Source organism: Notamacropus eugenii, chromosome 6 (assembly GCF_028372415.1).
Source record: "Notamacropus eugenii isolate mMacEug1 chromosome 6, mMacEug1.pri_v2, whole genome shotgun sequence".
Taxonomy (NCBI): Eukaryota; Metazoa; Chordata; class Mammalia; order Diprotodontia; family Macropodidae; genus Notamacropus; species Notamacropus eugenii.
The window spans coordinates 262,017,812-262,032,962 of NC_092877.1; the positions used below are offsets into that span (position 1 = coordinate 262,017,812).

Here is a 15,151-nt window from a genome sequence, read left to right on the forward strand (position 1 = left end):
GGACCCCCAAAGGATGCAGTTCTCATCTCCATTGTTACCAAATTCTTGCCAAAACTCTCCTAGCAACAGAAAGAGGAGGAGCCATTTTCTTCTCTCATTAATTCTTGTCTTTAGTTTCATTTCCTGTCTTCCTCAAGTGAGATTGTAGGCTGTGTAATCTTAAGCAAGACTGAAGATGGTAAGGGACAGAGACATTCATGTATAAAGGAGAAAGTCTTTCAGATGCAAAGGAAACTTTTCATACTTTAGTTTGGGGGGCTGAGTACTTAATGAGAAGTTACTGGGACCTTGAACCTTCCTCAAGGCCTGGATTGCTTTGTTCCCAGACACTTACTTGCATAGACCCAACTAGGATCTGGGAAGCATGGCACCGTTTATCATTTTTTGTAAAGTTTTGGTCCCTTACCCTGGGCCACCATTTCTGAAGAAGGGAGGACTGCTGAGCAAATGCTAACCTATCTCCTGGCTAGAGGTGATAAACCTCAGCAGTAAGGCTTTGAGAGAGTCAAAGACAAGGTGTTCTGTTAATCCTAGATTTAGGAACCCTTCAGAAGAATGAAGTCAGTATTACCAGTAATCTCTTAATTGCCTAAGCCAATTTCTTAATCCTCTTGACCTCTCTGCAGCCTTTGAAGAAATTAATCACCTTTTCTTTGATAGTCTCTGTAGGTTATTAAAACACCATTCTTCTCCTTACCTCAGACTCCTTTGCTGGAGCTCATCCGGGTCATGCCTTCTAAGCAGTATATGTCCTACCCATTTCTGTCCTGGGTTCTTATCTTTTTTTCTTTATACTACTTCACTTGGTGATCTCATAAGTTCCCTTGGATTTAATTACCATCTCTGTTGATGATTCTCAGATCTACCTATCCTGTCCTAAACTTTCTGCTGACCTCCATCCTCACATCTTCGGCTGCCTTTCAGACATTTGCACTATACGTCCTGTAGACATCTTAAACTCAACAAATCCAAAATGAAACTCATTATCTTTCCCCCTAAGCCCTCCATCCCTTCCTAACTTCTCCATTACTGTGTTGGGCAATAGCATCCTCCCATTTCCTCAGGCTTGCAACTTAGATGTACTCCCCTTTTACTTTCACTCATGACCCCCACTTCTGTCCTCCCATATCCAAACTATTTCCAAGGCCTGTAGTTTTCACCTTTGCAATAACTCTCCAATACACCTCCTCCTTTCCTCTGATACTACCACCAGTCTAGTGCAGGCCCTCATCACCTCATACCTGGATTATTGCAATAGCCTGATGGTAGGTCTGCCTGCTTCAAGTGTCTCCCTGCTTCAGTCCATTCTCTATTCAGTTGCCAAAGTGATTTTCCTAAAGTTCAAACTGGACCACGTCAGTTCTTTTCCTCCCAACTCAACAAACCATTAACTCCTTATCACCTCCAGGATCAAATACAAAATCCTCTCTTTGACATTCAAATTCCTTTATAACCTACTCCCCTCTCCCTACCTCCTTTTCCAATCTTCTTGCACATTATTCCCTGCCATATGTCCTTTTATCCAGTGACACTGGCATCGTTGTAGTTCAACAAAGAAGATACTCCATCTCCTGACTCCTGGCATTTTCTTTGACTTCTCTCTGTGCCTGGAAAATTCTCTCCTCCTCTTACCTCCCAGCCTGTGTGACTTCATTCCAGTACCAATAAAAATTCAGTCTTCTGTTGCAACCTTTCCTATCTCCTCTAATTCTAGTGCCTTCCCTCTTTTAATTGCTTCCTACGATTTCTTTATATAGCTTGTTTGTAAAGATTTGTTTGCTTCTTGTCTCCCCTGCTAGATTGTGAGCTGCTTGAGGGTAGGGACTGTGTTAGCACACTCCCTGGCATGCAGTAGGTGCTTAATAATGTTCATTGATTGTTTATCATTACACCCTGGCAGAAGGTGGGGAAAGACTGCTACTTCAAATTGAAGAGTTAACCCAGAAGTCACACCACAACCAGCCTCAAGCAATGGGAGGACTCTTCTGAGAAAAAAAGACATCCAGGCCCTTCTTTACCTTCTTTAAGGGCTATCTGGATTACCTTCTTTAGCTATAGATATTTCCTATGCTTGTGCTCCTCCTTATCAGTGTGCTTTAAAACTGTTCCCATTCTCTCCCTCTCTCCCTGTCCCCACTCTGGGTGTATTTATGGGAGTCAGTATCCCAAGTTTGGGGGGAAATGTTTTGTGGCTATTTTTTTTTATATCATCGGAATACATATTTTTGCTAAAAAACTGAGTCTCTTAGCTGATTGTTAAGAAGAGACATGATTCTGAGCTACAGTGATAGGAGGCTAGTCACCCCAAGAGTTACTTCTGGAATCCTGAGAGTAAGAGCATCCACCCCCCTGGGGATCCAACTTGTTAGTGAAAGTGTGAATTGCTTATTTATGTGCCACAGCAAGCCCAGAGGGGATACTTCACTTTTGTGTGGACAGCTTTCCAATCATAATCTCCTTTCTGTCTACTTTGCCTCTCTCTTTTTTCACTTTTTGGTAAAGGCATTTCTTTACCAAGAAAAAAATACTGATTTAAGAGCAAATCCTGACTTTGCTACTTAATGTGTATGTAATCTGGAGCAACTTCTGGATCCCAGTTTCTTTAGCTGTTGAATAAGAAGGCTGAATTAGGTGACCTCAAAGGAAAGGACCCTTCTGTCTCTAAATCCATGGTTATAGGGGTTACTGTAGTAAACATGTACATGGATAAATACCTGAGAATATTCCCATCAAGCAGTTTCTAATTGAAAAAATAATTGTCTGAATTTTTATTATACCAAATTCAGTAATAGTTTTTTAGACATTTGCAGAAACTATTTTGTTGTGAACATGTCATCTGTTTATAAATAGAACACATAATTTATAGAAAAAAGATTCTGTACTTTCTATAATACAAAAATGGCTGGCTCATCACGACTTCCCCCCACCTCCCTGAAGCTAGGTGGCAAAGTAGATACATCACTGGCTCTGAAGTCAGGAGAACTTGAGTTCAAGTCTACCCTTAGACACTTGACACCTACTAGCTGTGTGACCCTGATTACCTCACCAAAAAAGAAAAATGAAATAAAAAAACCCTAGTCAACTTTCCTGGTTTTAGCCTATATGTTATTAGACTGCCAAACTTTAATTCAGATTATTCTTGAAAGTTAAGCTATACAAATAACTCATACCTTCACAAAAGTATGGAACTGTAATTTATCCAAAGAAAATACAGTTATCATTCATGTTACTTTTGTTGAGGAAAGAAAACATTGCAACATAGAGATTCAAGATTCCACATAAATAACAGTGATAAACCTTATGCAAATGTGTACTGTTTACATACTTAGCATTTTATCCCAGCAACCACTTCATTTCATTTATAGGTAGAATCACATTTATATACATGATCTAAGTTTTCTATCTTTTTTGGAACTATTACCAGACTACTCTTGATACTTGATACTATCACAGATAAATACCTAAAACAAAATTTGATGAATAAAAACAACTTTTCTTCAGTACTATGAATATTATCTAGCTTTACAACAACAATCCTTATATTTATAAATCAAAATCCATGGATTTGCTGTAGATTTATTTCCTGTGGTGAGCCATCTTTTTATTTCATTTTGAGATCTGTCAACCAAATCAACAGTATGACATTTGCCTAATTTATAGTTCAATTAAGAAGACTATATTAAACTAGTCAAAGTAGTCTTCCAGTCAATTTTTAGAAGCAAAAATAATTGTCAGGTCATTTCACATGGTGTTCTTTATAAATACAGTATTTTTCAAAAGTACAAGTTATTTTGTTTGGATCATCTGCAGAAATGACAAAAAAAGGTGCCCTATTTATTGTCTTTCTGACTAGCAAGGAGGTTAATTTGTGGAGGTCTGGAGAGCCAAACTAGACATAGTAGACTTGGTTGGCTCTTAGTTACAGTGGATACATTCTTGAAGATACTTCATTATGATATCACATATTCAAGAAGTTTTCTGTACTCAGAAAATGTTTCTTCCCAAGAAAATGAACTTTTCTGTCAAATGTACTTGATTGAAAGGGTGAATTTGATTCATGAAATGGATTTATTGCAGACTTTATATGTAAATCATAGACATCACTAAAGAAGTTCTTTATTCCATCTTTTTGTCTTACATCACAAATAATAAGTCTCATATAGCCTGCAATACAAAAGCAGAAACAAAGCACTTATTGAGTTTGCGTTCACAGTTTTCAGCTACATATTGTTAGACAACCACATAGTCTCATCTACTAGGTCAAGGGTGGCATGAACTATGAATTGGCTCGGATTCCTTATGTTCCACTTTGTCAGGTGGTAAAAATTCCATTTGAAAAACTGGGTTATCAAGATTGCTTACATTTACAAAGTAGAAGTTTCCACATATTGTCTGCAATGTATGGGTCCTGCAGACAGGACTTGACATTTTATACCTAACATACTGGCCATCCGTGTTCTCAAACCAGCAGACTCCAACCTGTTTGAATTCTTTAATTAAAATCTCTTGATAATAATCAGTAGCCATTTGTTTAATGCCATGTCTGTGCTGGGGACTAGTCTAGGCTTTGGGGATAAAAAAGCAAAAACAAACCCTATTCTCAATGATAGGTCCTTTTGCATAATAGAGCAGATTTTCAGTTTCTTGGAAGAGGTAGTCCATACATGGAAGAGGGGTGCAATTAGGGACATTATGAAATTCTGCTGATAAGTAAAATTCTACTTGCTGTCCATTAAATCTTTTGTTATCAGATAAGAAAAAGAACTAAATCTTTGTCAGCTGACTGTTTAACGTGACAGAATCTGTCAACCTGTTTTGAAAAAAGTGCACAGCATTCTAAAAATTTACTTATCACTATGTGCCAATAAAGTTACAGTCATAGGAATATTTTAAATAACATCTGAAAAATCTATTTAATTGTCTTTGATAATTTTTTCCATAATAGAGGTTATGTTAAACATATTAACTGGCAATTCATATTTTAATTGATAGAGCACTGGGCCTGAAATCACTTCAACCTGTTTGCATCAGTTCCTTATCTGTAAAATGATCTGGAGAAGAAACGGCAAACCATTCCATTATTTTTTCCAAGAAAACAGCAAATGAACACAACTGAAATCAACAAATTTTTATTTTAATACATGGAGAATGTGTGTTTATAAATATGCTATAATGCAGTTGGCTGTTAGAGAATCATTAACTTATACAATGAATCGTTTAATGTAATCAAGGTGAAATTCAATAAAGTTTAGATAATTGCAGCCTATGTTGAAAGTTCCATGAAACAGGTATTATCTCTTACCTTAGTTCCATGGTACTTGACTTACCATAATACCCCAACTTTTAGTGCTGTATTCCAGAGCCAGATTCTATATTTTACATTTCTGCATGCCAAATTCAATCTTATAGTGCTTGTTTTTTCATAGAAAATAACATGCTGTTACTGTGTTTGTAAAGTAGAGAAGTTTCTTGCTTTGGCTATTTCTAAGAAGTCCCTGTGAATGTTTCTTCAAAGAAGTGCTTATCATTCTCAATGTTCCAACTTAACCATTTTACATATTAAAAGCCAGAAGCAATTGCACATGGTACTAGGAAGGAAGGAAAGAAGTTGAGGTGATGTAATATTGCAGATAGCAACACAATAAAAAACCAGTCCCCCATGTCTTTTATTTTGTACAATGTGTTCTGGTTTTTTTTAATAACTGTGGATCATAGTGCTGTATTTCATTTTTCTTCCTCTTCCAGGTTTAGAATTAGATCACTATATTTTATAGTACTTTGGGCTCGCCAATAGTCTTGGAACAGTAAATGTACTCTCTCACCTGCTTTGAGTCTTATGTAGCCAAATTGTTTCATGGTATTGTTTTTCTCAGAATTAATTTTCTCTTATCCTTAAATCCCTCATCTATGCATGCACAGTACAGAATGAATTAATAAACATGGGCCCTGTGTTTATTATCTTCAATTATTAACATCATAATAAAATGTTTATTGTTGTCAGGAGGACAACATTATGCTAGGTACTACAGGTAAGCCTTAAGGGGACTTACATAACAGACAAAGTTACATTTAGTCAGTTCCTAAAAATGTCACAAGGGCTTATTTCAGCTGAGCTTTCTTTGTCACGTGAATCTGGACAAGCCCACATGAGGCCTTCCACTTACTCATGGTCTGGGTGAGTGAAAAAACCCAAATATTATTAGGTAGCCAAAGCTCAGTGCTGAGTGATGATTGGTGAAAAGACTAATTTTACTTTTGAGTTCATTTTTGAAAAAGAACCGATCGAACAACTGCTGGTTTTACTAAAATATGTAAGAGCATATTTTAGTATATATATATATATATATGTGTATACATACATATGTGTATATATGTATGTATGTGTGTGTGTAGTATTTGTGACAAGAGGCACAGTATTCTCCAATTCACATAGCTCAAGCTCCAATGCTAATTAACTAACAGAAAAATAAAAACCATTTTTACTTCTCTAAAAAAACTTTCTGGAAAGGATTCACAGTGATAGGGACTTCTAAAGTATGGTGTGTACATGTATAAAAAGCAATTATCTCTCAGGTCAGCTCAAAAAAACAATTAGGCCTCCTTATTTTTTATCCTGTGTTTTTCTCTAGATCTTTACATAGGCCAGGTGAATTTCCTGACAGTGGATCTCAATGCCCCTTTTTACTTTGACTGATAAGGGGAGGAATCCTATTCCTGTTGAAAATTGTGTTTTATATTTGTACTTCATTGCTTTGTTTTCCTAATGTTTGGCATAGTTATTTTTAATCTGTTCTCTATCAGTCAGGCTCTTCAGTTAATAACACAGCCACAACTGCCACTGTATTGTTTAAGGTAGGAAATAAGTAACTTAGGGAGGGAAAAGCTAAAAATGGCATCGGGCAGTTTCATATCATATTTTCTCAGTTGCAAATGTACTGGCTTTTTTTTTTTTTTTGCCCTCCAAATGGGAAATGTGCTTATAAGTCACTGAAGTAAAGGGACAAGAAGTAATGTGAATATTATTTATTAGAATTTATGTTTGTAAGCATTGGATGTAAGCCAGTAAAAAGTTGCCCAACTTACACAGGAAATAACCAGAGTAACTAGTTATTGTGCACATGTGACTGAACAGATAATTTCCTTGGAAATCTTGTTTGCCATTATTTTCCTTCCTAGAGCAAACTTGTAAAATCTTGACATCTAATCGAGGTTGCCACATATAGAGAAGCTCAAATAAGACTTGAAGTGTTTGACCTTGAAAGTGAGAATGATTCTCTGGATAAGATAGTTTGTAGATGCTTTAACTTCTTTTGTAGGAAATTTCTGTAGATACATAATATCTTTCCATGTAGGAATATAAACAGTTCCACTTTAATGAGCTCTTTAAGGCTTCTCTTTGTTTTTCAAAAGTCCCTATATATATTACACACACACAGACACACACACACACACACACAGACACACACACACACACACACACAGAGGCCTGGGTTGAAACTGGTTCCTTAAAAATGTCATGGTGAAATTTTAAGCATTTTTTGAATATCCTCTGTACATATGTCACTGCATGGCCAAGCCACATGGCCATTATAAAGTGCTTTGTAGATTGTAAAGTATTATACATAAATGTGAATTACTGTTGTTGGTGTTGGAACTTTGTCTCAGGAAGCTAGGTTGTGCAGTGGCTAGAGCTCTGAGCGTGGAGTCAGGAAGACCTGCCTTCAGATGTGGCCTCCGAGGCTAGATGTATGATCCTGCTCTCTCAACCTCTGTTTGCCACAATGTCCTTAAGTGTAAAATGGGGATAATAATAGTATACAGTAAGAATTTATTAGGTGCCTACTGTGTGTCAGGCATTGTGCCAACTGCTGGATATACAGAATACCCTCAAGGAGGAGACAAGCAAAAAATACATACAAACAAACCATATATAGGATAAATAGGAAAAAAATTAATAAAGGGAAGACATTATAATTTAGGAGAGATTGGGAAAAGCTTCCTGGAGAAGACAGGGTTTTTTAGTTGGAACTTAAAGGAAGTCAAGGAAGCTGGTAGGGATGAGGAGGGAGATCATTCCACATATAGGAGACAGAACAGCAAGGAGGCCAGTGTCACTAGATTGAAGAGTGCATGTCAGGTGTAAGAAGATTGGAAAGATGGGCTGGGGGTAGAGTCGGTTATGAAGAACTTGAATGCCAAACAGTATTTTGTTTCTGATCCTGGAGTTGATAGGGAGTCACTAGAGTTTATGGAGTAAGGAGGTAATACGATTATAAGTACATTTTAGAAAAATCACTTCGGCAGCTGGATGGAAGATGGATTAGAGTGGGGAGGGACTTGAGCAAATTATACCCAACCAGCAGACCACTGCAATAGTCCAAGCTTAAGATGATGAGGGCCTGCACTAGAGTAGGGAAGGAGGCTATTAGAGAGACATTGCAAATGGGACCTTGACAATAGATTGACTATGGGGGGCGGGGGAATCAAGAGGGGTGGTAGTGAGAAGTCCAGGTTATATAGATTGGGAGCCCGGAGATCTGTCGGGATGGCATTACCCTCAACAGTAATAGGGAGTTTTGGAGGGAGGGAAAGGTAATGAATTCTATTTTGGAAATGAGCTTACGATGTCCACCATACATCCAGTTCGATATGTCTGAAAGGCAGTTGGAGATGTGATCAGGGAGAGGTCAGGGCACAATAGGTAGATTTGAACATCGTCATCATAGAGAGGTTGATAAATCCATAGGAGTTGATGAGATCAGTGTTTGTAAATTGCTTAGCATAGTGCCTGGCACATAGTAGGAGTTAAAGGAAAACTTATCCTCTTCCCCTAGGAGCTTAAAATCTAATGAAAATAATTTATAAGTGGAATTCACCAATAAAATACTCTTCTCCCTTCCTTTGTAAAAAATAGGTAAAGTCACATTTATACATCCTGTCTCATAGTGCTATTGTGAGGAAAGGATTACTTAGGGTCATCCATTTAGAGGTGAAAGTAACCATAATGGTTATCTAGTCTTCCTTTTCTATAGAGAAATGGAGGCCCTTAGAGACTGAATGACTTGCCCTAGGTCACAGGCAGTAAGTGCTAGAACTAGAATGCAAAATGAGGCCCTCTGATGCCAAATCCCCTTCCATTCCTGTTGTACCCCATGGTTTATAACTTAGGGAGGCAGTGCGGTACAAGATATACAATATATAAATCTTAGTTGTTCTTGCTATTATCCTAAATCCACCCTGAGTCCAGATCATCCCTTTCTTTAAAAAGTCATCACATCATTGTCCCAAAATATTTAGTCACCAAGTAATTATTAATTATCAAGTATCTCTTCTATTGGCCTGCTTTGCTGAATTGCTTTTCCACTGCTGCCAGCTGCTTCCCATAGGGATAGGAGACAGTCTATTCCTTTGGTAAATAAACTTAAGAAGATAGAACACATTTCCCAAATGCCTTCTTTTAAAAAAATAAACACAAATCATATATTTAGAACATACAATTGTATGGTATTTTCTCAAAAGGAATAGCAGAACACAATATGTAATGGAAAGAGGACTCACTAGTGGCCAGAGGACCCAGGTTTGAATCCTGGTTCTGTCACTCGTTGCCTGTGTGACCTAGCACAGTGGAGGCTGACTGGGCTTCAATTCCCACTTATGTAAAATGATAGGATGAATTTTCTTTCTGCTCTAAAACCACGATCATATGACTAGGAGAACCTAGTCATTTATACTTTGTCCTTGACCCACTGCAGCTAGATAGCTGGATATAGAGTATATAGAGTCCTGGACCTAGAGTCAGAAAGACTCTTCTTGAGTTCACATGTGGCCTTCAATACTTACTAGCTGTGTGACCCTGGGCAAGTCACTTAACCCTGTTTGCCTCAGTTTCCTTATCTGTAAAATAAGCTGGAGAAGGAAATGGCAAACCACTCCAGTATCTTTGCCAAGAAAATCCCAAATGGGGTCACCAAGAGTCAGACATAACTGAAAAGGACGGAACAACAATTTGACCCAACTTTGCCTTAATGGTACTCTGGATATATGGTTCCTGTAAATTGGCTTCCGAATGTAACCCCATCTAGTGTTCCAGTATACATGGTTTGACTGGCCTTTCTGGATCTAGTTAAGTGGTCCAATTTGATCAACATGCAGATACAGTTACAAATGTTGGTAAGGAAACAAATATCAAATAAATACATATTTTTGTGTGTGTGTGTGTGTGTGTAGTCACAACCAGGTGTTCAATGAATAACTCTTTATGTTTGAGATATATGAGGGCCTTTTAGGTCAGGTGTATAAAACTTTTTCGAATCTTTAGTGTGCTACATCCTTAATCTCTAAATTATTATGTCTCTATGGCCTAAACTTAATCCATGTTGAAATCAATCTTTTGGGCCAGCCATGCCTTGCCCAGCCACAGTTCTTGCTCAGTTATGCCTAGACTATGCCTGGTAGCTAGGCTATTTTTGGCAGTAGAACCAGTGTTTATTATTTAAAATACCACTTTTCATAACCAGGCAACTCTCTATGACAATAGGCATCTGATTGTCTTCGATATTGAAGTTTTGGATCTATCCTTTCATGGGCCTCAGGACCCACATTTTGTTGTAGTTTTCCCATGCTGAAAATTAGGTGACACCTAGACTCTAAGGTGGGCATCAAATTACTTGGTGACTAAATATTTTGAGACAATGATGTGATTACTTTTGAAAGAAAGATAATCTGAACTCAGGGTGAATTTAGGATAATAAAGGAAGAAGTCTCTCAGAAAGAAATGCTAAATTATGAAGAAACTCTAAAGTATAATTCAAAACATTATTTCTTTAATATTGTCTTGGAGGGAAAAAGAGCAGGAGCTGAGGTCAGGGCTTAATTCATTACTCTAAAAGAACTATGTTTCCTCAGTGTGCCCATGGTAGATAGTCTCATGAATTACCCTGGCACCCCTGCCTCTTTCCCTGCCCCTCTCCCAGGTATCACTTGGTGGTTAGACTACTTGTGATTAGCCTTTCTGGCTTTGGCTAGGCCAGTCTGTATGTAGTCTACAGATACATTCTCTGACACCAGACCATTCTTGAAGCCTTTCCAGCTTGGTAAGAGCTGCCAAAGCTTGTTTTCTGCTGGCACAGCCTTCAAGAACCCAGGGTCACCTCTATGGCATGATGAAGTCCTGGAGTATCCTGGTAGTGAAGGGGATACAATGACAAAGGGAAATTATGGGAGAAGGAAATGAGGCAGAAATGCTGGCTCCAAGGCTAAAAGAGAAGGCTACAAATTAGTTAGAAACATTGCAGAAATAAATTACTCTAATTAAAGCTTCTCCATCTGGCATCATGGAGACCCAAGACTGAGTGCCATTTTTTATCCTTCCCTTAATTCTTCCTGTTCTGAATTCTGCCCCACTCTATAAATGAATGGTAAAAGGGGAAAATTTGACCAGCATAGTCTCTAGCATAGTACCTGGCACATAGTGGGTGCTTAATAAATGCTTATTGATTGATTAATTCAGCCACAGTATACCTGGCCTGGTATATAATCTAGGTTTGTTGCATTATAAGCTCCTTGAGGACAGAGACTATTTTTTGCTGCTTTTTGTTTTCCCAGCTTTTATCAGATTGTTTGACACATAGTAGGCACTGAATAAATGCCTATTGATTGATTGGTAGGTCCTTATTTTGGCTTCTCTTAAAGGAAAGACACATGAATATGCAAAATATTCCAAAAGTCTTTGTGAAGTTTTAGTTTTAAGCTATAGAAGCTTGAAATGATACTACGACTTTTGGGACCTCTTGTATATGAATGTGAAAGATGAATGTATTCTGTTCTATTCCTTTTTTTTTTTTTTGAGAGATTGTGATTTTTTTTTACTTAGTCTTATTAAACTATAGAATATAGGTTCATTTATGTTTGCTTTTTTAAAAAAAATGTTACATGTAAATTAAGATGTATTTTTATATATGAACTTTTTTGCCTGCTGTGTCATACTCTTGAGTCTTAATGAACTTGCATTCCAATAAAACACTCAGATCTTTTAGAAAGAATTTATTTCAGTAGTTTTATGAATACCCTTTGTATTTGTATTACCTAGCCATTTCTGGAAATAGCCCCTCCTCCTTGTCCCTTCTCCCCATTGAAACTTCCTTTTAACCAGAACATTTAACTAAAAACAATGGAGTGACTGCATCTGACATGGCATACAGCATTCTGCTTACAAATCTTTTTCATAGAAACTTTTATCTTGTCATATCTCCTCTAACCTGTATTTTTGAAGTTGATTTTTAGACCTTGATGTAGAATTTTACATTTATCACAATTAACGTTTCATTTTATTCAACTCAGCCCATTATTTTAGCACCCTGACAGGATCTTTCTGGATTCTCACTCCCTCATCCAATGTATTAGTGATCCCTTCAAGCTTTATGTCATCTACAAATGTGATAGACCTCCTTTCTGCACTGTCAAGTCATTGAGAACAATGTTGAACAGCATAGGGAAGGGCCCAGGCCCATTTCTGCAGTCTTTTGATCCTATCATCTTATGAAATATTCCTAGAACATTCCACTCCAAGTTGGTTGGGATTGTCCCATTGCTTGGGTTTGCTAGTTGGCATAGTCTTTGCTTGGCTCTGGATTCAGTCATCCTACCAGTTCCAAATCCACCCAACAGTACTCTCCTCTGATAACTGTAACATGTTTGAAGGTGTCATTGAAAGTTAAAATTGCTTATATTTAAGTTGAGAAGACAAAGCATAGATATTGAAAGATAAATGACAGGATGTTGTGAAAAGAGCCTAGCATGAGACTTGGCGTCAGAAGACTTGGGTTTGCAGTTTCATGTGCAATCATCACTTTTATTGTACTGGGTTATGGAAATGCTTGTGTTGTTGTATGAATTGAAGATAAAATAGATTTAAAAAAAAAGACTTGGGTTTGAATTCCTGTTCTGACACTTAATAACTCTGTGACGGTTAAGAAGTCAAAACTTTATGGAGTCTTAGTTTCCTTTATGTAAAATGGGGGTAATAATAGTTGTACTATCTGCCACATAAGGTTCTTTGAGTGGGGTGCTTTGTAAGCTAAATTGTTATTAATGTGAGTGACTAGTATTATCCATAAAGGTCAGCGTATACTTATATGCAGAGAAGTGGTCTAGTTAATAAGAGCTATTGAGAGTTCTGAGAAAACACTCATCACATTTGTGTTGTGGTCAGAGTAATAGTTTCTTTTCTTCTTCTTTTTTAAAAAAAATTATTTTGGCAGCAGTTTTCCCCACCAAAATAAGGCTAAAAAAGCTTCAGGGTTTAGTTTAGGGGAATAGAGAAGAACAAATATATAAATAAATAACCTTTCAACTTCTTTGAGGGATTCCATTTTGATTTAAATACAACATTGGTAAGCTAAGTCTTTCTTAAGGTCATTTAAATAGCTGCATGTGTGAGATGGAAAACTCAGTGGGCAGATTTGCTTTTTTTCAGTAATGAATATGACAATCACTAGCTTAATCAAGTTAAAAATTACTTTCATTGGTTTCATATGATCACATGTTGCTTGCAAATGTAATCGTAACACTTTTGCAGCTAGATGGCACAGTGGATAGAGCGCTGGCCCTGGAGTCAGGAAGACTCATCTTCTGAGTTCAAATCTGACACTTAGTAGCTGTGTGACCCTGGGCAAGTTACTTAACTATGTTTGCCTCAGTTTCTTCATCTGTAAAATTAACTGGAGAAGAAAATGGCACACCACTTCAGTATCTTTCCCAAATAAATCCCAATTGGGATTATGAAGTGTTGAACGTGACTGAAATGATTGAACAACAAAAAAAAAATACCTTTTATGAGGAAACCATTTATATAATTCACTTATCAGTGGAAGTGGGACTAGAGAGATAATATTATAATTAAAATTTATAAAAACACCTTTAGATCATTATTTAGTATTAGCTGTTTCCAACGAGCTTTCTCCTACAGCTGCCAAAAAGCAATAAAGTTAATTAATCTGGGATTTCTCTTCTGTTCTCATCCTTGCATGCCATCTAAGGACCTATGAAGCATTAGATCTGTGACTTTGCTCATCCTTGATCTTGTAATACAAGTTAAGGCCCTCATCACCTCCTGTCTAATCTATTGCAATAGCCTCCTGATTGGTTTCCTAACTTTCAGCTTCTTCTCCTCTCTAATCTATCCTCCACATAGCTGCCAAAATGGTCTTCCTAAAGCACTGATACAGTCATGGCACTCCCTCACTCAAGAATCTTCAGTGGTTCCTTCTTGCCTCAAAGATAAAATAGAAAGCATGATTTTTGTCATTTAAAACCTTTACACTTGGATTCCACCTTTCTTTCAAGATTATTTCATATTACTCCCTTTTATATTTTTTTCCTCTACTTTTTAACCAAAACTGACCTACTTCTTGTTCTTTTGGTTTTCTTGTTATTGTTCTTTTGCCTCACATTTCTTGCCTCTATACCTTTGTATAAAGGTGAGAAATGTACTCCTGTAATCTACTCCCTGTTCATTTCCCCACTTGGTCAAATTACTTAACTTTTCTAAGCCTCAGTTTCCTCAAATGTAAAGTAATAGTTACTATCACAAAAGGCACTGTGAGCATCAAACTAGGCAATATATTGTAAAGTGATTTACAAATCTTAACATATTATATAAATGTGAGCTGTTATTATTAACAGCAGTAATACTAATACTTTCTCCTTTATTTTGATGGAGCTAAGAAGGAAATCATCCTGGGACAAGTTGCTACCCCATCTTTATTCTTTTATATTAAATATTCATTTGAAAGTAATTTGTGCAAGTAGATAGACAATTGCCTTTTGTAATTAAATAATATCGATCTGATATAAGCTCATCTCTGTAGATGTACTCAAAACACCTTTGGGACAACGTCTAGTAGTTGTCAGGACAGCAGGGATAGTATTCTGTTCTCACATGATTTCTATTTCTTTTCTTAGGCCCCTGTATTTTCAAAGTTTTTTTTGCTTCACATAACTTGGAGATTTTGAGTATATTGTAAAAAAAAGTATGAATCAATGTTATGCCAGGGTGATGGTAGACAATAATTCTGTCTGTGACAGTGGTATGGTTCCAGTACAGTTTATTTGTTGCTTTTTCAAGGCTATTTTGAAGTCTACATTTGTAATA

General features: G+C 37.0%; 1 protein-coding gene and 1 pseudogene across 2 annotated transcripts in view; one reads left to right on the forward strand and one right to left on the reverse strand.

The window, feature by feature from the left end:
* The window catches only part of TBC1D4 (TBC1 domain family member 4), a 216,783-nt gene that overhangs the window by 17,214 nt on the left and 184,418 nt on the right, over positions 1–15,151 (forward strand). The window lies entirely within an intron of this gene.
* Positions 3,867–4,618, reverse strand: LOC140512883 (trafficking protein particle complex subunit 2-like; annotated as a pseudogene).